The sequence below is a fragment of the Macaca thibetana genome, chromosome 17 (assembly GCF_024542745.1).
Source record: "Macaca thibetana thibetana isolate TM-01 chromosome 17, ASM2454274v1, whole genome shotgun sequence".
Lineage (NCBI taxonomy): Eukaryota > Metazoa > Chordata > Mammalia > Primates > Cercopithecidae > Macaca > Macaca thibetana.
In genome coordinates, this window is record NC_065594.1 from 57,939,297 (window position 1) to 57,966,747 (window position 27,451).

The 27,451-nt window shown below is 37.0% G+C and overlaps 2 protein-coding genes and 1 long non-coding RNA gene across 4 annotated transcripts in view; 1 reads left to right on the forward strand and 2 right to left on the reverse strand.

Annotated features, from left to right (window-relative positions):
• MYCBP2 (MYC binding protein 2) overlaps nucleotides 1-27,451 on the reverse strand; it is a 1,055,480-nt gene that overhangs the window by 957,439 nt on the left and 70,590 nt on the right. The window lies entirely within an intron of this gene.
• Nucleotides 1-27,451, reverse strand: part of EDNRB (endothelin receptor type B) — a 922,930-nt gene that overhangs the window by 102,174 nt on the left and 793,305 nt on the right. The window lies entirely within an intron of this gene.
• Nucleotides 8,426-27,451, forward strand: part of LOC126940519 (uncharacterized) — a 43,017-nt gene continuing 23,991 nt past the window's right edge. The window contains exons 1-3 of one of the 2 annotated variants that reach the window (XR_007720779.1): nucleotides 8,426-8,485; nucleotides 9,215-9,301; nucleotides 26,383-26,541. This is a non-coding gene — a long non-coding RNA (uncharacterized LOC126940519). Of the gene's footprint in view, nucleotides 8,486-9,210; nucleotides 9,302-26,382; nucleotides 26,542-27,451 lie in introns of those variants that run through there. The other variant, XR_007720778.1, reaches the window with a different exon arrangement.

Genomic DNA, 27,451 nt, shown 5'->3' on the forward strand with positions numbered 1-27,451 from the left:
CTTTTCTATCCACTTGACATGTTGGACACTAAGCATTGTATGCAACTGTTGTTCCTAAATCGTTGTTCAAAATGGGGATTCCCAACTCCCTTCCAGGAGTTACTAATCAGAATCTTGGTGGTAGGTTCCAGCATCTGGGAAATTCTGGAACATCTTATCAAGTGATAGAATTTGGGAACAGATGTTTTTCTTCTTGAATTTTAACTGTTTTGAGTTATCTTAATTATGCATTTTTTTTACTGAAGTTACATTTCTTCAAATGATTTATAGTACTGCTATTGCTCTCTCCTAGTTTGAGACTTATGTTTTGCTACCACTAGAATGCAAATTCATCACACTGTCTCCAAAGTTACCCTCCAAAAAGAGAGAGATAAGTTCAATTAATTCCCTCCCCAAATATTGAATGCCAACTGGTGCCTTTAGATAAACCCTAAGTTCCTCAAGCTGGCACTCAAAGCATGTCATTATTTGGGCCCATTCTGCTTTCATGTATTCCTCCTTTCACCCCTTATTTACCTTTCATTCCTCAAATGCAACCTCCTGAAACCCTCACTTACCACCACCGGGGCCCATCCTATTTCTGATCACCCGTTGCTCAACCACATAATAAAATTTGTCATTTCTCAACAGCAACTCCTTATCCCATTGCTTATGTTAGTCATTCCACCTGGAATGCCCTTTCCCACTTTTCTTTGTTTATCTCAATTCCACCCATCCTTAAAAGCTTCCCATGCAATACCATCTTTTCCATTCTCCAGTAAGAAATATAATTTCATGTGTATTTGATTTTCTGCTGCCAGAGACTGTCCAGCTTTGAACATTACATCTGCCTTTTACCACAGCTGGGGCTACCTAATCATCCCTTGCAGCCTCAACTCCATCCAAGCTTCTAAGACCTATCTTAGCCTCGTTGAGAAAGAATTTCAGAGTCTGATCTATACTTGTGGAACTCAGGCACTGGTGTTGTAATCCAACATCAGTGTTTGACCCAGCACTGGAAACTAGGTTTTAGCCTTATTCTGGGAAAGTTCATTTCTGTTTATGGAAATTAGACTTCAGATTTGTTAGTAATTTACAGAGTCTTATTGTCTCTCTCTCCCTATAGGATCACCCCTGCTGTTGTCAGGCTCACTCCACCTAAAATGTCCTAGAGGCTCATGCCTAAATCCCTCCGCATAGGCTGGGACTCTCATTTGTAAATACCTTGCTATGGCTGATGATTGGTTTCCTGGTACTGGCTTCTTGAAGATTGGATCCCTCAACTATAGCTAGCTGTTGTCAGTCCTGTACCTTCACCCTGGGTTGCTTCTCTGGCTTAAAGCAATGTCCCAGAGCCATATTGAGCATTGTGATATATTTTGCAGCATCCCACATATTTTTATAACTTAAGGAAATGCAATTAATGTGACATTAAATGGAAATTATGTGAAAGCTTAAATTTTCTCTGAAGAGTTAAAGCAGTGAGCTGTCTGAAGGCATGTATTTCATGCCACAGTTCATGTCAGCAGTTTTTAAAAAGAATACTGTCCTTATTTCACACATTTCTTTCCAAGAGAAAATGTTGAGTACATAAAGAGTTTACAAGAACAAAGCATTTAAAGTTTAATGACTTTTAAATAAATTTTTTATCCCAAAACATTACTAGTCATAAGCACACTTTCAGATTTATATTCTTTTTTTAAAAAATCTGTATTTAACATAGATGAGGCAGGGTATTAGAAAGTTCTACAAATATATTAGGGTTCTGTATTTTTCCATAAGCAGAACCCTTGAAAGAGCATGTGTGGGGTTGTGGATTTTGTTTTTTTTTTTTAAATCTGGTCATATTAAATAAATTAGAAAGGCAAATTAAAGATAATACTGTAATATATTGCTAAGTTACCAATTACATGACCATTATTAAGATACTATAACTGAAAATAGATAATAGATGTGATTTTCTCTCTCCCTTTTTTAATGCCTCACAAGCAAAATTATTCACAATAAAATAAACTTAATATATGCCATATAATAGTTGGAACCTCTCCTACTCCGGCCAATCCCCAATTATTGCATATACCAAGTACATCCTGTTTTCACACACCTCCCACTAGAGGCAAAAGGAATGTTTTATAGGTAGTAAGCAAAAAGGAGATTTCTCTTCCTCTCCTTTTCTCCTGTCTCCTATTGTTTTATAGTCTGAGTAACCCATGTGATGTAGTCAGTTCCATCTTCACCAGCACAGAGGACCAATGAAGCCCTCAGGGTGATCTGAGCAGCACCCCTTTCCTAGGAAAAGCTTTCTCATTGCCTGCCATGTACTAGATTTCCACCATAAGAGATGGGTTCCTTTAGATAGGGTTACATTTCCAAGAATGACCTATGCTAATTACATTTTCAAAATTCTGTTAGTCAGAGTAGAAGACCTTGAGGTCCCAAAATGTGTGTGAGAGAGAAACTTTACATAGGCAGAGAAACGGAACTGAAGCATTAAGGAAAAGATCTAGCTAATATGCCATTGAGAAGGGGTACAGGCAGCCAGAAAGAACATACAGAGACTCAGTAGGACAAAAAAAATGTCTTGTCTTCATTCTTTTCCTTTCCTGTTTTTTTTTCAGTCTGGCTGAGTGTGTTGCCCTTGGGACCATCCCATCAACTGCAGCACATTCACACTTTTCTTGGCCATGTAGTAGCAACTCAACTCAATTATCTTGCTTTACTCTTTGTCTTTAAACAAATGTCTAGAGAATACAAAGAAAGTCAATTTTATTAATTATGTTACATGGCTTGACATTTTAAATTGTACTTACATAAAAAGAAGTTGGAATTCATAGCTATTTGGGAAAAAAAAAGTGTGGAGAGGAGGAGAGATCTTTACCAAGCTCACATCAAGATATAACTTGTTTTAAAATTTATAAAAATAGAAAATTACAGTGCATGGCACATATCTTTATATCATCATAATAGCTGATCCTTTTCAGAATATGCTTTCTAAACTTTCATTTGTTTTTAAACACTTTTAGTTTAAAGTATTATCTATTTAAAAATGTAAAAGTCATCCTTGGCTTGTGGGCCATACATAAACAGGCAATGAATCACATGTGGCCTGTGGTCTGTTGTTCGCTGACCTTTGTCTTACATAAATGAATTAACTCGATGCCTGGAACATCATGAGTAGTTGCTTATATGATTATCATTATTCCTTAAGGAACTTACGCTCAGTGGAGCAAATCTTAAAAGCTAATTTAGAGGTTGGATAAATTATGTGTGAAAAAATTATAAAAAGAATTTTTTAAAAATTAGCAATGAAATCTTCTTCCAGTCCCCTATTCCCTAAATACTATAAAGAAAAAAAATTTTTTTGAATGAAGACTTTGATGAGGTCTGAGACAGAAACCCCCAACAGCCAGTCTTAAGAAACAATGGATGGCATGCCTTTTAAGGTGGAAAAGAACATCTTACTTTATTTTATTTTTTTCACTTGAGGTTTGCAAGCTGAAAGTCAAAGCCAAATTGCTCAGGACAATAGAACAAAGCTGAGAGTTGAAGCTAAATTGCTTAGGACAATAAAAGAGATTACAGAGATTATTTGTTTACTGGACAGATCAGTGCAGTTAAGAAGGACTGAAATTTGCTTTAAAATGGGCCTTGCAAAAGAGCAAATATAGTTTAAAGGAAATTTAAAATATATCACAGAGAAAAAATTTTCAATTTTCCACAAACTATATTATTTGCTAGCATTTAGTTAAGCTGGGTCTCTTTTAGAATGAGGCTTAGGGAATGTGAGAAGAGTCTGTTTATGGACTTTGGCTAAGCCAAAACCAATCATGGAGGATGGACACCTGTCTGGAATTCATGCAGTTTAGTGAACTGATTGAGAACACAGTTTAAGAGTCAAACAGAGCTGGTTCTAATCTAAAGCTCGGGTTTTTCAAATTAGCAGTGTAAGATGGGAAAACTACTTAACTTCTATCAGTGTTGATAGCTTTGTTTGTAAAATAAATAAAAAGTATTGTTTTGCTCTAGGAAGAAAGGAAATTGTACCTTTAAAGCATTTTGACAAAATACGGCAAAGAATACATGCCCTGGAAAGCCTAATTATTATTTTATGTCTTTTTTTTTTTTTACATTTATTTATTATTATTATACTTTAAGTTGTAGGGTACATGTGCATAACGTGCAGGTTTGTTACATATGTATACTTGTGCCATGTTGGTGTGCTGCACCCATCAACTCGTCACTTACATCAGGTATAACTCCCAATGCAATCCCTCCCCACTCCCCCCTCCCCATGATAGGCCCCGGTGTGTGATGTTCCCCTTCCTGAGTCCAAGTGATCTCATTGTTCAGTTCCCACCTATGAGTGAGAACATGCGGTGTTTGGTTTTCTGTTCTTGTGATAGTTTGCTAAGAATGATGGTTTCCAGCTGCATCCATGTCCCTACAAAGGACACAAACTCATCCTTTTTGATGGCTGCATAGTATTCCATGGTGTATATGTGCCACATTTTCTTAATCCAATCTGTCACTGATGGACATTTGGGTTGATTCCAAGTCTTTGTTATTGTGAATAGTGCTGCAATAAACATATGTGTGCATGTGTCTTTATAGCAGCATAATTTATAATCCTTTGGGTATATACCCAGTAATGGGATGGCTGGGTCATATGGTACATCTAGTTCTAGATCCTTGAGGAATCGCCATACTGTTTTCCATAATGGTTGAACTAGTTTACAATCCCACCAACAGTGTAGAAGTGTTCCTATTTCTCCACATCCTCTCCAGCACCTGTTGTTTCCTGACTTTTTAATGATCGCCATTCTAACTGGTGTGAGATGGTATCTCATTGTGGTTTTGATTTGCATTTCTCTGATGGCCAGTGATGATGAGCATTTTTTCATGTGTCTGTTGGCTGTATGAATGTCTTCTTTGAGAAATGTCTGTTCATATCCTTTGCCCACTTTTTGATGGGGTTGTTTGTTTTTTTCTTGTAAATTTGTTGGAGTTCTTTGTAGGTTCTGGATATTAGCCCTTTGTCAGATGAGTAGATTGCAAAAATTTTCTCCCATTCTGTAGGTTGCCTGTTCACTCTGATGGTAGTTTCTTTTGCTGTGCAGAAGCTCTTTAGTTTAATGAGATCCCATTTGTCAATTTTGGCTTTTGCTGCCGTTGCTTTTGGTGTTTTAGACATGAAGTCTTTGCCCATGCCTATGTCCTGAATGGTACTACCTAGGTTTTCCTCTAGGATTTTTATGGTATTAGGTCTAACATTTAAGTCTCTAATCCATCTTGAATTAATTTTCATATAAGGAGTAAGGAAACGATCCAGTTTCAGCTTTCTACTTATGGCTAGCCAATTTTCCCAGCACCATTTATGAAATAGGGAATCCTTTCCCCATTTCTTGTTTCTTTCAGGTTTGTCAAAGATCAGATGGCTGTAGATGTGTGGTATTATTTCTGAGGACTCTGTTCTGTTCCATTGGTCTATATCTCTGTTTTGGTACCAGTACCATGCTGTTTTGGTTACTGTAGCCTTGTAGTATAGTTTGAAGTCAGGTAGCATGATGCCTCCAGCTTTGTTCTTTTGACTTAGGATTGTCTTGGAGATGCGGGTTCTTTTTTTGGTTCCATATGAACTTTAAAGCAGTTTTTTCCAATTCTGTGAAGAAACTCATTGGTAGCTTGATGGGGATGGCATTGAATCTATAAATTACCGTGGGCAGTATGGCCATTTTCACGATATTGATTCTTCCTATCCATGAGCATGGTATGTTCTTCCATTTGTTTGTGTCCTCTTTGATTTCACTGAGCAGTGGTCTGTAGTTCTCCTTGAAGAGGTCCTTTACATCCCTTGTAAGTTGGATTCCTAGGTCTTTTATTCTCTTTGAAGCAATTGTGAATGGAAGTTCATTCCTGATTTGGCTCTCTGTTTGTCTGTTACTGGTGTATAAGAATGCTTGTGATTTTTGCACATTAATTTTGTATCCTGAGACTTTGCTGAAGTTGCTTATCAGCTTAAGGAGATTTTGGGCTGAGACAATGGGGTTTTCTAAATATACAATCATGTCATCTGCAAAGAGGGACAATTTGACTTCTTCTTTTCCTAACTGAATACCCTTGATTTCTTTCTCTTGCCTAATTGCCCTAGCCAGAACTTCCAACACTATGTTGAATAGGAGTGGTGAGAGAGGGCATCCCTGTCTTGTGCCAGTTTTCAAAGGGAATGTTTCCAGTTTTTGCCCATTCAGTATGATATTGGCTGTGGGTTTGTCATAAATAGCTCTTATTATTTTGAGGTACGTTCCATCAATACCGAATTTATTGAGCGTTTTTAGCATGAAGGGCTGTTGAATTTTGTCAAAAGCCTTTTCTGCATCTATTGAGATAATCATGTGGTTCTTGTCTTTGGTTCTGTTTATATGCTGGATTATGTTTATTGATTTGCAAATGTTGAACCAGCCTTGCATCCCAGGGATGAAGCCCACTTGATCATGGTGGATAAGCTTTTTGATGTGTTGCTGAATCCGGTTTGCCAGTATTTTATTGAGGATTTTTGCATCAATGTTCATCAGGGATATTGGTCTAAAATTCTCTTTTTTTGTTGTGTCTCTGCCAGGCTTTGGTATCAGGATGATGTTGGCCTCATAAAATGAGTTAGGGAGGATTCCCTCTTTTTCTATTGATTGGAATAGTTTCAGAAGGAATGGTACCAACTCCTCCTTGTACCTCTGGTAGAATTCAGCTGTGAATCCATCTGGTCCTGGACTTTTTTTGGTTGGTAGGCTATTAATTATTGCCTCAATTTCAGAGCCTGCTATTGGTCTATTCAGGGATTCAACTTCTTCCTGGTTTAGTCTTGGAAGAGTGTAAGTGTCCAGGAAATTATCCATTTCTTCTAGATTTTCCAGTTTATTTGCGTAGAGGTGTTTATAGTATTCTCTGATGGTAGTTTGTATTTCTGTGGGGTCGGTGGTGATAATGAAGCCCACTTAAACCATATTACCTGTGGGAACTGCAGATACTGGGCAAGCAGCTCCTCTGGAGGCAAAGGCTAAGGACATGTGGAGGCATCAGAGGTATGAAACCCAACGTGGCATAAGCCACCAGTGACACGCACTCAAGAGCAGACGACAGGAGGCCTGTAGCCCCAGGGTCTGGGGAATAGCTCCAAATAGCTGCATGGATGGAATACCAGGTAAGAGGTCCTGCGTTTAGACTTGCCCAATATTCCAGAAGTACCTGTGATGGCCCACAGCACTTGACTATTGATGTTTTGGGCCAGATACTTCTTTGAGGTAGTAGTTGTCTTACATACTAAAGAATATTTAGCAGCATCCCTGGCTTCTACCCAAACATGTTTTCTCATCAGCATAGCCCAATGTCCCCTGGGAAGCAAAACATCCCTGGTTGGGAAGCAGTAATATATGAGGACAGTTTTAATTCCCTCTGGTGATCTACAGAAATAATGGCACAAGGTCAAGGGAGTGGATTTTGTGGAAGACAAAAGGTCCTTTAGTAGCCAGTGAGGAGACAAGCTGGTGAAACATGATTTACTTACATAAGGATAAAAACAACAATGGGTATGTACCCATGTTTAGGGTTCCTTACGGATGTGTGATTTCTGTTCTCAGACATAAAATAGAATAGAATATTTTGAAGTACACACTGGTAGGTGTTAGCTTCTGAATCTAAGAAGTCTAGAGGTCACCCAGAGCCATCTTTGGCTCGTAGCACCTTTACACTTCATGTTCCTTCGCTTGAAACTTCCTCCCTGAGGGCCAGTACCCCTACAGCTACCTACAGCTCACTCACCTCATTCCTCTTTCCTTGACCAATTTTCCTGAATCTTTCCCTTCTCAGAACCTATTAGTTCTGGGTCTCCTTCCCTGAAGCTCTAGACTGACTGGATATCACTTCCCTGGGCCCCAGCCTGCTTAGTGGTCTATTGCTTCTTTTGGACTAACATTTCCTGAGGACAAAAGCAATATCTTATTCTCTCATGTATTCCTAGGATCTAACATGGTGTCTGGCATGTAGTTGGCAATCACAGGGTATTTGTTGAATAAATCGGTAGTTGCTTTGCAGGAAATAAGCACATCTGGGGTAATCATATTTATATTTTGTTTAAATCTCTATATCTCAACTCAAAAACAAAAAGTCAAATTCCACATGTTCTCAGTTATGCATGGGAACTAAGTCATATGTACACATGGATACAGGGTGTGTAAAAATGGACATTGGAGACTTGGAATTGTGTGTGTGTTAGGGGGTGAAGGATGAGAAAGGGGGGTGAAGGATGAGAAATTACAACACACACTCCTTGGATGATGGTTACACTAAAAGTCCAGACTTCATTACTGTGCAATATACTCATGAATCAAAACGGCATTTGTACCCTCTAAATGTATACCAAAAAACTCTCTATTTCAGCTGCTACTTAGGAATGAGTACCATTTTATGAATAAAGCACCATTGAAGTCATTGCTATTCCTTGAAGCCAAAAAAGGTTGTATTAGATTTAGAGGTAACCTGGTTAGTGCTAAAGTGCTTAATTCAAGTAATGAAACTAAAACCCACTGTATAATGTGAAAGCTGAAGAGGCCTTACTCCACTTTGAGTAGGAGATTTTTCTGTTCTGTAATTTTCAAAGCCTGCGTTTAGAAAGTTTTTTCTCATTTTATTCCATGTTACTTATTGTTCTGCTCTGTGGATTTTTTCATTAGAGGTCTATTTGTGCCTGGTTTGCCCTGCGGGAAAGGATGATACAGAACTCTCATCTGTCTCTGTTACTATGTATTATTACTTGGGCAACATCAAGGCAAATGCCATATAAATAAATAAAACACTCTTGAAGCTTCAGTTCTCACTGCTAGGCAGCAAAAAGAGCAAATGTTTAAGTTTTAAGAGATAGACTTAATGAAAAGCTGACATTTTCCCATAGTATGAGAGAAAAAGGATATTTTTCTCAAGCATTTATAATTTGGCATTGAGGATTAATAAAATATTATTGAGTCTGGCTTTGTCGTCTGTAACAATGGTTATTTGGTTTTATCACAGCCTGGAAGTCTTAGTTCTAGGGCTTAGTGTATATACCCAGCTATTGCATAATAAAATTAATCTGTTGAAAGGAACAGAATACTTTATTAGGTGAGGATGGGCAAAAGAGATTCAGTTTTCATTGCTCTGAAGGCTCATTTCTGGTTAATCTCTTTTTGGTTTCCCCAGTCATATGGAGTGTCAGTAAAACCCAGTCAGAATTACTGTCTTCTGAACTCCATGCGAGAAAACTCCATTACTCCGACTCTGTTGGATCTTCCACCAGGTACTCTTCTTGGGGTAGGGTGTGGGAAGTTTCAATTGATGTATATCTTCTGTGCAGCAGATAGCTAACATGTAAATGTAGAGATTGTCAGCACAAAGAGGATAGTGCAATTATTTTAATACAAGTAGAGTAAATCTTCTCTATTTTTTTCCCCAAAAGTAAAAGAATGCTTCCAGTATTCTTTCCGTGAATACTTTCACTTCTTTCCTGGAAGGGTTGATAAATTGAGTGTTCTAGTAAAATAAACATCCTTGATAAGAGAGATTCACTACATTGTCCCTAATGTGATACGCAGACTGTCATAGCACTTGCCACATATGGATTGCAAATTTGCACATAATTAAAGTCCTAGAGCTCTAAGGACCCTATTGCAGTCAGGTACTATGTGATAGCTGTTTGCCAAAGATGGCCTCTAGTATCCATGCCTTCGCATTGTCCCTCTCATTTTGAAGCTGAGCTGATCCTGTGACTTGCTGTTGCAAGAGAAGGTGGTAGAAGTGATGATATATTTGAATTTCTGAGAGCCAGAGTTTCCACATAAGAAGTTCTGTTGCCCTGAAGGAGAGACCACATGGAGAGACAACATGAAAATACTCTATAGAGAGGTCATATGAAGAGGGGACACCCTGAGGCTACAGGGAGAGAGAAGGAAGCCCAGTTTTCCTAGGATCCCAGCTGATCCCAGCTATCCCTGCTAAGGTGCTAGCTACATGAGTGTATCCATCTTGGACATTCCATCTTGGATATTGAATATGGAGCTCCCATCTGACTGCAGTTGTGTAAGGATTTATGAGCAAGACCAGCAGAAGATGATACAGCTGAGACACAGTCAACCCACAGAATCATCGAAAATAACAGAATAATTGTTGGTTTAGCCACAGTTTTGTGGATAATTTGTCATGCACTCATAGATAACAAAGGTAGGCACCCTAAAATACGAATAATTTAGTCTAACCTTCTTATATTGTAGGTGAGGAAACTGAAGACCAGATCAATGAACTCATTTGACCAATGTTACAAAGTAATTTAGAAAAAAGTGCTGGAATTTGAACTCCCATATCTGGAGTTTTAATTACATTGTCTGTTAACCTTACTATGCTGCTTAACATATAACTGTGGCCCAGCAATTCCACTTTTGAGAATATATCATTAGGAAATAATGAGAACAAATTGTGTCTCAATATGTTCACCACAGTATGATTTATAACAAACAATTGGAAACAAACTGTAAGTAAAAGTATAGAGGAACAGTGCATTAGTTCGTTTTCAAGCTGCAGATAAAGAAACACTGGGCAATTTACAAAAGAAAGAGGTTTAATTGGACTTACAAAGAAGCCTCACAATCATGGTGCAAGGCAAGAAGGAGCAAGTCCCATCTTACATAGTTGGCAGCAAGCAAAGAGAGAAGGAGGAAGATGCAAAAGCAGAGATTCCTGATAAAACCATCAGATCTCCTGAGACTTATTCACTGCCATGAAAACAGTATGGGGGAATCACCCCCGTGATTCAATTATCTCCCCCAGGGTCCCTCCCACAACTTGTGGAAATTATGAGAGTACAGTTGCAGGTAAGATTTGGGTGGCTACACAGAGCCAACCCATATCAAACAGTAAAGGGATTTCTTGTCTTTACACTTAAAGAATAACATAGCCATTAAAATAATGCTTACAAATATCATGAAAAACACGTGCCATTATGGTAAGTGAAATAAGTGTAACACTTGAAAGCAGGATACGGAATGCTTTATGTAAGACCCCCAAGTTATTTTTTTTCTTCTTCTTCTAAAGACTTGGTAGAAAAAGCAGATTGAAAAGATATCAAAAAACATTAACCATAATTATTGACAAGTAGTGATATTAAACAATGCATTTTTCTTTTTCCCATTTTTTCATGTTATTTCCATATTTTGATATTAGACACATATTTTACACTGAAAAAATGTGTAAAGAAAAGTCAGACTATGCTGACTTTAAGGCCTTTATTATTATTATTTTTATTTCCATAGGTTTTTGGGGAACAGGTGTTATTTGGTTACATGAGTACGTTCTTTAGTGATGATTTGTGAGATTTTGGTGCACCGATCACCCAAGTAGTATACAGTATACACTGAACCCGATTTGTAGTCTTTTATCCCTCACCTCCCTCCCACTTCTTCCAGTACTATGTTGAACAGACATGATGAGAGTGAGCACCCGTAAGTCCCCAAAGTCCATTGTGTCATTCTCATACCTTTACATCTTCATAAATTAGCTTCTACTCATGAGTGAGAACACACACACACACACATATATATACACACACAGTGAAATTGTATATATACACATTTAATTCCATAAAATTGTGGAATATATATATATAGGAATATGTATATATGGAATATATATATATATTCCACAATTTTTTTATCCACTCATTGATTGATGGGCATTTGGGCTGGTTTCATATTTTTGCAATTTCAAATTTTGCTGCTATAATCGTGGGTGCAAGTGTCTTTTTCGTATAATGACTTCTTTTCCTACAGGTAGAAACCCAGCAGTGGGATTGCTGAATCAAATGGTAGTTCCATTTTTAGATCTTTAAGGAATCTCCACACTGTGTTGCATAGCGGTTGTACTAGTTCGAGTTTACATTCCCATCAGTGGTGTAGAAGTGTTTCCTTTCCATCGCATCCACACCAGCATTTATTATTTTTTGATTGTTTGATTATGGCCATTATTGCAGGAGTAAGGTGGTGGTGTCACATTGTGGTTTTGATTTGCATTTCCCTGAACATTAGTGATGTTGAGCATTTTTTCATATGTTTGAAGGCCATTTGTATATCTTCTTTTGAGAATTGTCTATTCATGTCCTTAGCCCACTTTTTGATGGGATTTTTTTTTCTTGTTAATTTGTTTGACTTCCTTGTAGATATTAGTCCTTTGTCAGATGCATAGATGATGAAGACTTTCTCCCACTCTGTGGGTTATCTTTTACTCTAATGGCTGGCTTTTCCTTTTTTTGTGCAGAAGCTCTTTAATTTAATTTAGTTTAATTAAGTCCCACCTGTTTATCTTTGTTTTTGTTGCATTTGCTTTTGGGTTCTTGGTCATGAAGTCTTTGCCTAAGCCAAATGTCTAGAAGGGTTTTTCCAATGTTATCTTCTAGAACTTTTATAGTTTCGTGTCTTAGATTTAAGTTCTTGATCCATCTTGGTTGACTTTTGTATAAGGTGAGAGATGAGGATCCAGTTTTATTTTCCTGCACGTGGCTTGCCAATTATCCCAGCATTGTTTGTTGAGTAGGGGATCCTTTCTCCACTTTTATGTTTTTGTTTGCTTTGTTGAAGATCAGTTCACTGTACACATTTGAGTTTATTTATGGGTTCGCTGTTATATTCCATTGGTCTATGTGCCAATTTTTATATCAGTACTATGCTGTTTTGGTGACTATGGTCTTACAGTATAGTTTGAAGCCAGTTAATGTGATGCCTCCAGATTTGTTCTTTTTGCTTAGTTTTACTTTGGCTATGCAGGCTCTTTCTCGGTCCCATATACGTTTTAGAATTGTTTTTTTAGTTCTGTGAAGAATGATGGTGACATTTTGATGTGAATTCCATTGAATTTGTAGATTCCTTTTGGCAGTATGGTCATTTTCACAGTATCGATTCTACCCATCCGTGAGCATGGAATGTTTTTCTATTTGTTTGTGTTGTCTATGATTTCTTTCAGCAGTGTTTTGTAGTTTTCCTTCTAGAGGTCTTTCACCTCCTTGGTTAGGTATATTCCTAAGTATTTTATTTTATTTTTTGCAGCTATTGTAAAAGGAGTTGAATTCATGATTTGATTCACAGCTTGGTTTGTGTTGGTGTATAGCAGACCTACTGATTTGTATACATTTATCTTGCATCCTGAAATTTTGTTGAATTCATTTATCAGTTCTAGGAGCTTTTTGGACGAGTCTTTAGGGTTTTCTAGGTATACAAACATATCCTATGCAAACAGTGAGTTTGACATCCTCTTTACTGATTTGGATGCCCTTTATTTCTTTCTCTTGCCTGATGGCTCTGACAAGGACTTCCAGTACTATGTTGAACAGACATGGTGAGAGTGAGCATCCTTGTTTTGTTCCAATTCTGAAAGGGAATGCTTTTCCCTTTTCCCTTTTCGGTGTTATGCTGGCTGTGGGTTTGTTACAGATGACTTTTACTACATTGAGGTATGTTCCTTGTATATCAGTTTTGCTGAGGGTTTTAATCATAAAACAATGCTAGATTTTATTCTGCATCTGTTGAGATGATCATGTGATTTTTGTTTTTAATTCTTTTTATGTGGTGTATCACATTTATTGACTTGTGTATGTTAAATCATCCTTGCATCCCTGGTATGAAACTCACTTGATCATGGTGGATTATCTTTTCGATATGCCATTGGATTCTGTTAGCTAGTATTTTGCCAAGGAGTTTTGCATCTATGTTCACAAGGGATATTGGTCTGCAGTTTTCTTTTTTTTCTTTTCTTTTTTTTTTTTTGTTATGTCCTTTCCCAGTTTTGATATTAAGGTTATACTGGCTTCATATAATGATTTAGGGAAGATACCCTCTTTCTCTATCTTGTGGAATAGTGTCAATAGGATTGGTACCTATCCTTCTTTGAATGTCTGATAGAATTCAGCTATGAATCCATCTGGTCCTGGACATTTTATTGTTGGTAATTTTCTTTTTTCTTTATTTTTTATTTTACTTATTTATTTATTTATTTTGAGATGGACTCTTGCTCTGTCACCCAAGCTAGAGTGCAGTGGTGTGATCTTGGCTCACTGCAACCTCTGCCTCCTGGGTTCAAGAGATTTTCCTGCCTCAGCCTCCCAAGTTGCTGGGATTGCAGGCACCTGCCACTGCACCTGGCTAATTTTTGTACTTTTAGTAGAGACGGGGTTTCACCATCTAGGTTAGGCTGCTCTTGAACTCCTGACCTCTTAATCCACCTACCTTGGCCTCCCAAAGTGCAGAGATTACAGGTGTGAGCCACTGTGCCCAGCTGGCTTTTCTTTCTTCTAGAGTGAGACGTTATTATCTTTCATAAAGTATTCAGTCAGTTACAACCAGAATTGAAGGTTCTGCAACATTACTGCCCCCACCACCATTTTTCCTGGTTGAATAAATCATGGTCATGACAATTCATCTGGCTTTACTTTGATCTCCATCTTTATTCAATCATGCTATACTGTTTTCCTGTTTTTTTTTTTTTTTTTTTTTTCAATTTGGGGAGGAAATAGTGGTCACAAGGAAGGGGTGGGAGGTAGACAAGGTCAGGGTGGGAAGGTAGTATTGAACTTTACTTGTCGAAATGTAAAAAAAAAAAAATCACTAGAGAAGAGCAATGGAGATTAATGGAGGAATGCTTTGCGATTAAGAATTCAATTTTCTCCCTTTTCCTCTATGCATCTATCTTTATATATTTGTATGTTTTGATAAGTAGGCAGAAAAGGATGCACTAACATTGACATATCAGTCTTGGACAAGGTGAAAGATGTCTTCTAACTTGTGCTCGATTAGCTCTGAGTCATTTTGTCCATGGAAGTCACAAAATCAAAGACAAAAATTTAGAACTGGAAGAAATGGCAGTAATTACATAATAGTTATGAATTTTGTCATTAATATGAATTTTTTTCAATTCTATTTTGTCCAAACATTTTATTTCATTTAATTTATGAGAAATATGAGTCTTCAAGGTGAAAATCCATTGAACGATGGTGGCTAAACCCAGATCTTCTGTCAGTGCACTCCTTGGTGCATAACACTAATATTTGCTTAGATATTTTGAGGTTTGTTGGCAGATGATGAGTATATACAATATATTTTTATGTTTACCTAAATTTGTAACATTAATTATTCTCAAGTCTTGGGACTTGCTCCATTAGGGATTAACTCATTGCACTGAAATCAATTCATGAATTAAGATATTTGCCAGAAGTTGTGGAGATTGTACACAATACTCAATCTCACTGAAATCAGTCCATGAATTAATTCTTCCAGTCAGCATATTTGCTCGTGTTGGATACCTACTCTGGTTTGTAGAAGAAGAAATCTGATTGAAATATAATTTTGTGGTGGATTCTGAAAATAATTTTATGAGAAGTTGTATAGTAGATGATTATAAAATGCTGAATATACTCTTTGTTTCATCTCATTAAAATAAGTTTTAAGAAGATTTTTGGTTAAAGAACTATATATGGGAATGAATATTTAGAAAACAACTTGAACTAATTTACACTTTTTGTAAGGATATTTATTTCAAACACGAACTTAATATTCATCTCAGTGGGCATTTAAAGGACTATACATATTTAAAGCAAAATTACCAAGCTATCACATGGATTCCCAAAGACATTTGGAAGAAGTCACATTAAGCTACACTCTTGTTCAGCTTTTATGGGCTTACCTGACTAAAAGATCAGGAATGTATAGCAGATAAATGACAAATGTTTCGGGACATTAGCAAGGCATTTGACAAGTTTTCTTATGAGATTTTAATGAATGAGATTGAAAAATACGAACTAGATATAAAACAAATATATTTAAAAGGAGTTGAATGATTTTACTCAAGGAATGTTTATATAATAATAATCTAGTAGCTACCTTTTATTGAGCACTTACTATGTGCCAGCATTGTACTAAATGTACACATTATTTCACTTAATATAATCTATGAGAGATATATTGTCATTTTACAGACAAAGAAAATGCAGATTAGAGATTAAAGTTTTCAAGGTCACTAAGCAAGTAAAAGGAGATGCCAGTATATGAAAAGATGGTTGACTCCAAAGCCATATGCCCCAACACTGGATTAATATCATGTTAGCAGATGTCTAGTGTTGACTTTGGCTCTGATTAGTTCATTTAACTACTTCCTTGAATGAAATATAGAAGGCAGTCCCAATGACTTGTATAATCATATAATTTTTATCTAACCTCTGGTACAAAAGTATAGATCATTTGTATTACTGACAGTTTTGCTTAATTTATTCTATTAATAGCGTTCGATTGGTACTTATACTTTGAATGGCAGAATCATGGTCTAGGATGATAGTGAAAGTTGGTATTATTAGGTTGATGTGAACAATATGAAATTTAATGAAGATAAATGTAAGAACTGGCCCTTGGGTCCAAGAAAGCAAAGTAAAAACAGGTGAGAGAAGGTATACATTTGGCTTAGCATATAGACAAAACACTCTGAGGCTTTGGCTTATAGTAAACTTCAAGAGAGGCAACACTTTGGTGTGGGTGCTCAGAGAATCTCTGTGATCCCAGGCTTATTAACAGAACAATAGAAAAATGGTGCAAACAGTGCCAGACTGTTTGCCCTGATCAGATCACTTCTGGAATATTGTTTTAAGTTCTAGGTGCCTTAAAGCATATGGATATATATTCATATTAGACTGCTAAAAGAGTTGAAGTCATGCCATAGAGAAAACAAACAGAGAATGTTTGCTGGGGTGAGGGTGGGATAGTATTATAGCTATCTTTAAATATTAAATGATTTTCCAAGTGGAATGTGACCAAAGACTGGTATACAAAATATAGGGTTAGGGTGAATGAATGATAACTAAACCAGAACATTTTCTTTTAACTTGAGGAAGATATTTTTAACAAACAGAACTATTTCAAGATGGCATGGGCTGCCTCATTAGGAGGTCAGTGTTTAGCTCTAAAGGCATTCAAGAAGATGCTGGAAAAGCAAATGTCAGAAAAGAAATGTCAGAAACAAATACAAGCTATCTCATTCCTGAGAAAACTATAACTTACTTGGTAGATCCACAGCTTTGGATAGGGAGGGTGAAAAGTGCCAATAATTTTGCAGATGGTCTCAAAGGCAGCAAAGGCAGACCTATTTTTATGGGTGTTTTTAAGCCATTCAGGGTACTTAATTTGCTACTGTAAATGTTTTGCATATTTAAAAATAAGGCTTAATTTTTTTTTTAGAATAACTTTGACTCACTCTAATGAATAACTCCCAGAATTAAAGTAGTTGATATGGTAAAACATATTGAAAAATATGACTGCATGTCCTATCTCTCCTAAGTCCTATATAGCTCCATTTTTCCTTTTCTTTCCAGTTAAAATAGATTAGTCACAGTAAACAGCATCTGCAGAGAACTGCAGAGAACCACAGTTGTGGGATCCACGGTTGTCCTTGCTTTTATTTGGTGTATCACACCTACTAAAGTCCATGAAAGTAATGTTTTTATGGTATTTTGAATAAAAGTGGTTGCTCTCCGGTGTGGTTTGATTCTTTCTCCTCTTTGAGGAGTCCACAGTACAGCCACACTTTGGAGAAAAGTATCAAAAAGTGGGTTTGTCTTTTGACTTTTTGACTTCTCCTTGTCCCCTTCCAGCCTCAATCATCTCCCTCCTACCAGACTCTGGGACGTGAATGTGTAATTACAGCCTATTGTCTGTGCAGCAATTATAGCCTAATTCGGCTTGTTGCACAGAAAGATCACAAAAGTGCTGGGTGTCAGGCAGGGTCGGAGGTCAGCCATTACCCCATGGACTACAGGCAGCAGCCTCATCAGGATTCTGTGGAAGGCTCTTCTCTGGGCAGAACAGGTCTGCAGCTGTCTGTGCGTCTTTGCAGATGACTCTTTGGGTGAAAACATGGACTGTTTTCAAGATAGACTATCCCAGCATGCAGTTTGGCTTCTTGCTTTCTTATCAAGGATGTCAAAATTGTTCTGCAGTGAATGAAGCTATTTCTTGTGCCTTCTATATAAATTTTGAGTGGGACATGTACATAACCCAACTTTAAGATATTTTATCAACTTTTCAGAAATAAACTTAAGATTATGAAATGGTATTTAAAAGGAATGTTAAATCAGTATGCTACATTACTATGAAAATTCCTGTGTGTTAAATAGGAGAATAACTTGGATGCAATTAAATGAATTGTATTCAGATAGAAAGTCCTAGAGATGCTATAAATAAGAATCATAAAATCACAAAGTAAAACTAAAAAAGCATATCCTATATCAGTTAATCTAGTCCTTGTAGATAATAAACAAATATTCCTTAAATAATTTTTCTTATGTTTTGTCTATTCTACATTTAAGTTTCTGATGGTAGGCAAATTCAGATATGTTTCAAGAGAGAGAACATTTTACTGTTATTGAAAGATTCTTTCATTCCATTTTCAAATATTTGAAGTATTTAACATAATTGATCTTCTCCAAATTTAGACAGACATACTGCTCAAACGCATAGTAATTTCAATGAATGAAAGTAATAGAAATTATACTTGAGAGAAAATATTACCCTAAGTGACAGTGCCAATATTCTAGAAATCAGAAACAAAATACAAAATGACCTTAAGAAAATTGGTTCATTTAAAAAAAGATATTAGTAAGGGCCAATCTAAGGTGGATGAGGGCAAAAAAAGTTTAAACACAAATCTAGTTAGGTACAATAAAAAGTACATTTCGATGCCAATGCACTTAATAGGCAGTATAAATAGAATGCTTTTATGAAATGCAGCAATGTGATATTGTGATCCAACCAAATATGTTAGGTACTAGGAAGCATTCCTTACTATTTTATTCTATAAAAGAAGAGGATTGTGTTTGTTTCTACCACTCTATTTCATTATTTTATTCTTGTCAGAAAGCTGTCATGCACTTAGAGGTTAGGGCAGGATTTTAAGCCCTAGAAAGCCAGGTAGTAATCAAAGAAAAGTCAGTTTTAGGTTCCCAGGCTGAGGTAAAAACATAGAAATCAGGAAATGGTTTAATAATGAGTAAGCAAACAGGAAGTGAGAGCAGTAAGCCACACAGGCCAGCTGACTTAGATGATTATGGCAGACTCAGAGACAAAGGAAATGAGAATTCAGCTGTCAAACCAGGAGTGTTGGCATCAGAGATTACAGTGGGTGTGTGGGAAACCTATCATCTAATTCTTTGCCTGCAACGGGGGCATTTGAGATACATGATCATTTCAGAGATCTAGTTGTATGGCCTCAGTCACCAGATCCTTTGGGTTAATGGTAAGAGAACTGCCACCATTTCCATTATAACAAAAGTACCCTTTATTGAGGAATTGTTATATATTGGGCATAGTATAGGTATCCACTTACTCACTTATTCCCTTATTCTATATATGAGTACTGAGCTTAGAATGTGCCAATTACTATGATACTTACTAGGATACAACTGCAAGTGAAAACAAATATGGTCCTTGCTCTCACAGCAAGGATGAGTTAGATATTAATTATATAATGTATATAACTTAAACAAATATAAATTCACATGTAGTTTAAAATGTGTTAAGTACTAGTGACAATAGAAAGGGGTACTTGGAATATAGATAGATGAAGGATAAAATTTTATTTAATGTTCATAACCTAGCAGAAGCCTCCTTTTACAGAGAAATAGGCAGAAGTGTGGAGAAGCTAATTCCCAAAGTCACAGGCCTACAAGATGAAAGCTAAACTCTTCTGTATAGTCTTCCTGGTCACATGCTAACTAAAACAAGACTCATACAAATGTAGAACTGAAACAGAAACTTAGATCTTGCATAAATTAATTCATTGATTTATTCAAATAGTATTTGCTGAGTGGCAGCTCTAGGTACAGGGGATATCATAGAAAAAGGTCCTCTTTTTGGTGCAAATAAGGCTTATATTTTAGTGGGTAAAAATAGATGAGCAAACTGGCTACCTAAATATCAGTGATAAAATAATAGCAAAGAAACAGACTTGTGCGATGGACAATGACAGAATGGCTCCTTTTGCTTGGCGGTACCAGGAAAGGCCTCCCTGAAACCAGAACAGGAAGAAGCAGGCCCCTCAGAGGGCTCAGGGAAGAGTCTTTCAGGTAGAGGGAATTGCCGGGACAAAGGCCCTGAGAAGGAAATAGCTTGCATGTTTGAGAGACAGAAAGAACCTCCGGGTGACCAGAGGATCAGGAAGAGACATGTAGGATGAGTTTGAAGAGACGTTCAGGGTCCAGATTACAAAGGACCTTGTGGGTCTGGGGTTTAGATTTTATTTCAGTTGAATGAGAAGTTTGGGGAAGGTCATTGAAGGAGACAAGGTGAAGAAGATGGGATATGATTGCTGTTGTTGTTTTTGACAGAGTTTCTCTCTTGTTGTCCAGGCTGGAGTGCAGTGGTGCAATCTTGGCTCACTGCAACCTCCACCTCCTGAGTTCGAGCGATTCTCCTGCCTTAGTCTCCCAGATAGCTGGGATTACAGGCGTGTGCCACCATACCCGGCTAATTTTTGTATTCTTAGTAGAGACAGGGTTTCACCATGTTGGCCAGTCTGGTCTTGAAATCCTGGTGTCAGGTGATACACCCACCTCGGCCTCCCAAAATGCTGGGATTGTAGGCATTAGCCACCACACCTGGCTGATTTGAGTTTTAAATGATCACTCTGACTATGAAGAGGCTGGATTAAAGGAGGCTACCATGGATAAAGGGAGTATCCAGGTAGGCACTCCCATATGCCTCACAGGCAAGAAAGGATGGTGGCACTGATGAGGTGGCAATAGTGGAGCTGGCAAGAAGTGATGGTCTTAAAGGCCTTTTTATTAAGGAAAATGTCAAATGTATACAAATTTAGAAAAAAATCGTAAAATAAACTCTGACACACCCATCACTCACATTTGACCATTATCAACTTGTTGCCAGTTGTGTTTCTTTTATAGCTCACCAAATTTTCCAGATTATTTTGCAGCAAATATAAAATGTTATATCATTTCACCCATAAATATTACAATGTAAATGTTTAATAGACAAGGATTTATATTTTGAATACTATACTAATTTATGCCTAAAGATGGACAATAATCCTTACCTTTTTTTCAGTTCTTCTGTTAGATTTTCATCGGTAACAACTTTTATCAAGTACAACTTTACTGCTAATATGTCTAATTTTATGTATGTATGTATGTATTTTTTATTGATACATAATAGATGTACATATTTTAAGGGTAAATGTGATATTTTAATACATTCATATAATGTGTAAAGGTCAAATCACGGTAATTGGAATTCCCCTCACCTTAAATATTTATCTTTTATTTATGCTAGTAACTTATGAATTGTTCTATCCTCTCTTCATTCTCTATTCCCCGCTACCCTAGTGTTATCAAATATCCTGTCAGTGTTCAAATTTCTTTGTCTTATGACTTTTTAATGATTTATTTGAGTCAAGGTTCTTATGTTCATATATTGCATTTAGTTGATGTCACATTTATGTCTCTCTTGTTATTTTCTTTTCCTTGTAACTTATTCATTAAAGAATTTGTATGGCTTCATTAAGAGTGTTTGTCAATTTGGACTTACCTAATTGCATCATAAGGGTGTTATTTTATGTGTTCCTCTAACCCCTGTGTTTTCTGTAAGAAGTTAGAGCTAAAAGTTTAATTGGATTCAGGTTTAATTTTTTTTTTCTTTTCTTTGCCAAATGTCCTTCCATCAGGAGGCACACAATATCTGAGTGTCTCTTTCCTGGATGTTAACAATTGTTGATAATCATCACTCAGATCTCTAAATTAGCAGTTGCAAAATAGTGATAATGTAATTCAATTATTTAGAAATAGATGGCTTTGAAACATATTTTCGACATAGCATAGATAAGACTTGCTGATGGAATTCTGATGAGAGGGAGAGAAAGAGAGAAATTGAGAATGACTCATGCTTTTGGCTTAAAAAGTTAGGTTGATGGTATTGCCAATTACTGGTTTGGAGAAGGCTCAGAGCAGTTTTAGGGTATGTGGAAAATAAGAGTGAAGGATTATATATCTTATAAATATCCAGGTGGACATCTCAAGAAGGTAGAATAGATTTCAGAAAAGGAATCAGAACTATATAGTATAGTCACAGTATATACTTGTATTTAAAACTGGGGGTCAGGTTGAGATTACCTAGAAGGAGGTGTTTAGGCAGAGAAGAAAAGAAGTTTTGAAGACTTATAAGGAATTTTGACTAATTGATCCCTAAGTAGAAACGTGCTAGGAATTGAACAGAAAGGTCAACTTGTCTCAGGAAGCTTCTCCAGGTACAACAGTATAAATCCGAGAGTAGGAGGTTCCCTGTATGATGCAGAGGAGAAATATTATGCTTGCTTTGGGACAAGTAGTGCAAATCTACATAAGGCATACCCCTGTACCTTGGACATCAGGAAGAATTTCTTCCTTGTCCACAAGGTGATATCCACTACAAAGCACTACAGTGGGAGGAGTTACAAACCCTACCTCTACTGTGCTAAGTGGAATTCTATCATGACTCCCATGCCCCTTGTTACGTGGTGTTACTCCTTTGATTAAGTTATGCTATGTGGCAAAAGGTGTTTTGCAGATATAAGGTTACTGATCTGTTGACATTAAAATAGAGAGTACTGGGTGTGCCTAACCTAATCACATGGGTTCTTTAAAAGCAGAGAGTTTTCTCCTGGTGGCAGAGGAGGAAGTCAGAGAGATTCCAAATGTGCGGATTTGATGCACTACTGCTGGCTTGAAGATGGAGGGAGCCACATGGCAAAGAAAACAGGCCAGCAAGGAAATGGGGATGTTAGTCCTACAAGCACAAGGGACTGAATTTGGCCCACACCCTGAATGAGTTTGGAGGTGTATTGTTCTCCAGAGCTTCCAGATAACAGGACAGCTTGCCTGATACCTTAATTTTGGTCATGTGAGTCTCTAAGCAGAGAACCCAGTTGAATCTCTCCCTCCTTCTGACCTACAGAACTATGAGATAATGAATGGGTAGTGGTGTGAGCCAATAAGTTGTGGTAAGTTGTAACTCATTGTTAGAAAACTAATGTGCCCATGACTTCCCAGGCACTGTGACCGGAGGTATACAAAGATAACTCTGCAAAACCCCGGCTTTCAGTTATTCATTCATGTAAAGAGAGGAGGTGGAACTGGGTCCTGTCTGGAGAGTTAAACCAGATCTTTTCTTCTGCGTGAAAACAAGCATCTTCAGCCCTAGTTCCTACTGCTTCTCTTCCCTGTAATAAGACAGCACACACCTGGAAGCTACACAACTAACTGACATAGAGCACATAAATTTGTTGTCTGTATCAATATAGAGTCTTTGACGACTTAAGCTGGAATGTTGTATAATGAATATCTAATATTTGCTCAAATTCATTCTTATAAAAAAGTATCCCAAATCTCCAATAAACGCAAAATAAATACAGTATCATGCAATTATGAGATATTGGTGTCCTCCTCCTAAATTCAAGTTAGAATTTCGTGTGTGACACATTTGTATGGGGAGTTTACATTAAGTACTTTCAACATCATTTTCTGGAGGATTTTTTGAAAACTAAATTATTTGTGGTGTACTATCAGATCATCAAGAAGTGACACAAACTTGTTACTAGTAAAGTCACATCCTTTAACTATACATCAAAAATATATACATGCTTATGGTCTTTCTCCCTCTCTCTCTGTCTCTCTTTCTCTTTTTCTCTCTTTCTCTCTTTGCAGTAGACATGGCAACTGTCTACCAAATATTTGTGTGTCTTCTTTCAAACCTGTCACTGAGAGGCAGCTACCTAGGCCAGGACTGCATTTCCCAGCACCCCTTACGGTCAAGTGTGGCTGTGTAACTTGTTCTCACTTATAGACAATGTACGTTGTCTGGTTTCTTCTCTTCATCTGCTCGCCATAGGCAGCGGATTCTTAGGCTCTAGTCTGAGTCCCCAAATAACCACATGGAAGATGGCAGGCTGACTAGGAACACATACATTGGACTATAACAAAGGTCAAGTAAATTTCATTGTGTTAAAGTAACAGATGTGCGTGTGTGTGTGTGTAAAGTATAAAATATAATCATTCTGAACAGTTGCCTATAATGATCTTTATAATCTGAAAATTTCATGCATCTAATCAAAATCCTCTTATCAGGCATCAAGATGTCACTAGTATTTTAAACTCATGTTACAAACAGAAAGTGTAATGAAAGTCATTTTCAATTTTGGTTTTTATTTTGAGAAAAATGAAGCAGATCTTTACTTGCAATGTGTAGACCATTGCTTGTATTCTTTTATCATTAAAAAACATAACCAGATAATTATTTTAGCTCTAGTAAATAATTTCTGCTTCCATAATTTATCTGTTGTTGATGTCATAACACATAAATTTCAATCTTCTTTAATAAATATTTGTCCCTCAAACAAAAGTGATATAACCAAAAAATTCAACAAAAATGTGTAGTCAACAAGTAATGCTTTCTTCTTAACTAATTTTTAAAAAATCAATAAGCATGCATCACTTAAATAGAAAAAGTCCAGAATTTTCTTTAATTGTGTTGAAAGGTCCAAAAGTTATAAAATAAGCCCTATAATGAATATTTATTAATGAATGAATATAAAACAAAATAGTTTGTGTTTTCTTTACTAAAGGCCACTTCTTTACCATATGCCACTCAGAAATATGAAATGATATAAGAAACTTTTCAGAGAACTCATAAGACTACATATTATTGTGAAAGAAGTTTAAGAATCAGAAAAATTGAAGTGGGATAATCTGATAAATTCAAATATATTTTCTTATATAAGAATGTCAATGGATAAAAGTTGATAATAACAATGTTTTACTATTAATTTGCCTTTGAGTTTTATGTCCTGATTCATTATAGCCTTCTCTGGAAGGGGAGGTATTGCTTTCAAATGGTTTGAAAACTAAATTCTTTGTGGTGTAGTGGGTAGAACAGGCAAGTAACAAGTAAAGTAGCAATTACAATGCAGTATGATGTAGCGCACTACAGAGAGCACAAACAATGATAAGGAAGCATGTAATGGAAGAAGCAGGTAACCCAGACTGAGAGGTCAGAAATCTCCTTGAAGAAATTATGTTTGTATTAAAGCCCAGGTGCTGATGAAAAGGTGTCCAGGTGCAGAGTCAAGGAAGGAGGTTTCTTAGGAGAGAGTACAGCAGGGGTTGAGGGCAATGTGGAACATCCAGGCTACAGTGCGTGAAGACTAAAGCAACTCCATCTTGGATGCAAATCTGCCATGTTGACTTCTAATTAACATTGATTCTGAGAATGCCTCTGAGATTTCTACTTCATCTACTGTCACTGTAAATTCTGCCCTGAGGTCACAACAACCTTGACCATACATCCTGCCCTTAGGCAGATTAACATAGCATTCTTGCCTTTCATTGAGGGGTCCAGTTCAATTATCCTACACATTCCTTCTCTATGGTTTATAAACCCTGAGTATACGAGGTAACAGTGAGAAGATCTAACATCTTGTCTCATGGTCAACCGAGATGCAGACGTGGCTTCTGTTCATATGTCCCTATTAAATATTTATTTCTAAGAAACTGTATTTGTTAGTCTCTTTCTTCAGTGTCTCAGCTTCCTGGGCTGTTGGAGGTAGGTTTGTGTAGACTTTCTCACTGCTGGAACAAGGTGTGAACAGGAGTTAGTACACACAGCCTTATAAGTCACGTGGAGGGTTTTGGTCTTCATCCTAGGAGCACCGGAAAGCTAATAAAGGGTTTTAAGCAGGATAGAGACACAGTTTTGTGCTGCAGGATGTTTATTCATGTAAGAGAGTAGGGAAAGAAGAGATGGGCTGTCAGGTTACCAGTGACGGAATGAATCCAGGGAAGAGATTATAGTGGCCAAACTAGAGTAGCGGCTGTGAGTATGAAAGAAGCAAACAGATTCAGGAGACACATTAGGGTGTCCATTGGATTTAGTGACTTTAGAGAGGAGAGGCAGGAGCTGAGGTCTTCTTGTACTTTCTAACCACTTTTTGGGTGGGTTTCTACTTAACTCTTGGGATCAGGTTACTAGCCCCTTGTCTGATCTCAAACTGAGGATTTTAGTCCTATCTCAGACCCAAATGAGAAGAGAAAAGCCATCAAAGTCTCTCCATGTGGTCTAACATCTAACCTCTCCCCTTCAACCCAGGAGCCAGGAGACCATCCCAGGTTTGTATTTCAAATAGTTTTATTTTCTGTAGTTGATGCTTGTTCCTCGTTCCTGCTATGTACCAGAAACTTAAGAGTTACTCATAATTTGAGATGGTGTGTTTTGATGTATTCTGACACATGAAGGTTTTGTATTATTTTTTCCTTGCTCCTTTCAGATTTACTCTGTCGCTCTCTGAGACTCCATGTAACAGCAACTGCATTTTAATGCAATGGCAACTACGAAAACCACAAAACTATCAGTCATTGTCAAATACTTCATAAATGGAGACAGAGAAGGGGTTCAGTTCTCTGTGTAACAAGGACAGAGGAGAAAGGTCAGTGGTCAGTGATATATCATGTGGTACAGGATTTTCCCTTCAGCAATCTTCCGCTAAGACTCGCTCACAGTGTGAAAGCCTTTGTCTGCCCAGAGACTGAATTCTAAAACCACTCCTCAACTTAAAGCTCCAAATATTCAAGTCTCTGCTCTGTATAGCATTGGAGAAAGTGAAGAAGGCACTGCAAATGCATTTAGGGAAAAAATTAATTTTTGCCATTCATGAAGGCCAGGAACTAATATTAACAGTTGTTTAACTTATGAAAAATTAATTAGATGACTTATAAATTATGTATGTGGGAAAAAGAAAATCTGTCAATGGGTGGTTTGAGGATTCAGAAGAGCACTTAAGTTGATAACAAAAGGTATTTTGTGCAGCAGGTCACACTGGGGTAGGCTTTTATTCTGCTTTTGTGCCTGAAAATGGTGAATACAGAATTGTTCTTATGTAATTCCCTGGTAGAGAGGGAACTAGTCATTCCCATAACACATTTATCATTATGTGTGTGTCCGCTATTTAGAAGTATAGAAGACAGTAGACAAAAATTTAATGAGAAAGTCAGAGAACTGAAAAGTCGCTAGAACAGCTAGAATATCTGAATGCTGAACCCGTCTGCCTAGCAACATGGCACAACCTCATAATGATCCCTTCTCCCAGATCTCTTGAGAAAAGAATAAACACAGCAACCCCGGTAGTCAAACTCATTCATACATGTGATGTAGAAATTAAACAACAGATTTAATTCTGAAACAAGTTTAGGTTTATCTGTATTTTAAAAAATATTGTAGAGCAATGAAATATATTTTCTTACTTAATCTGACTTTTAAAGGAATATTTAATTTATGGTACTTTTTCTGGTTAATTTTATCTTTTCCATATCAAGTAATATAGGCAGTTGCAACATCCA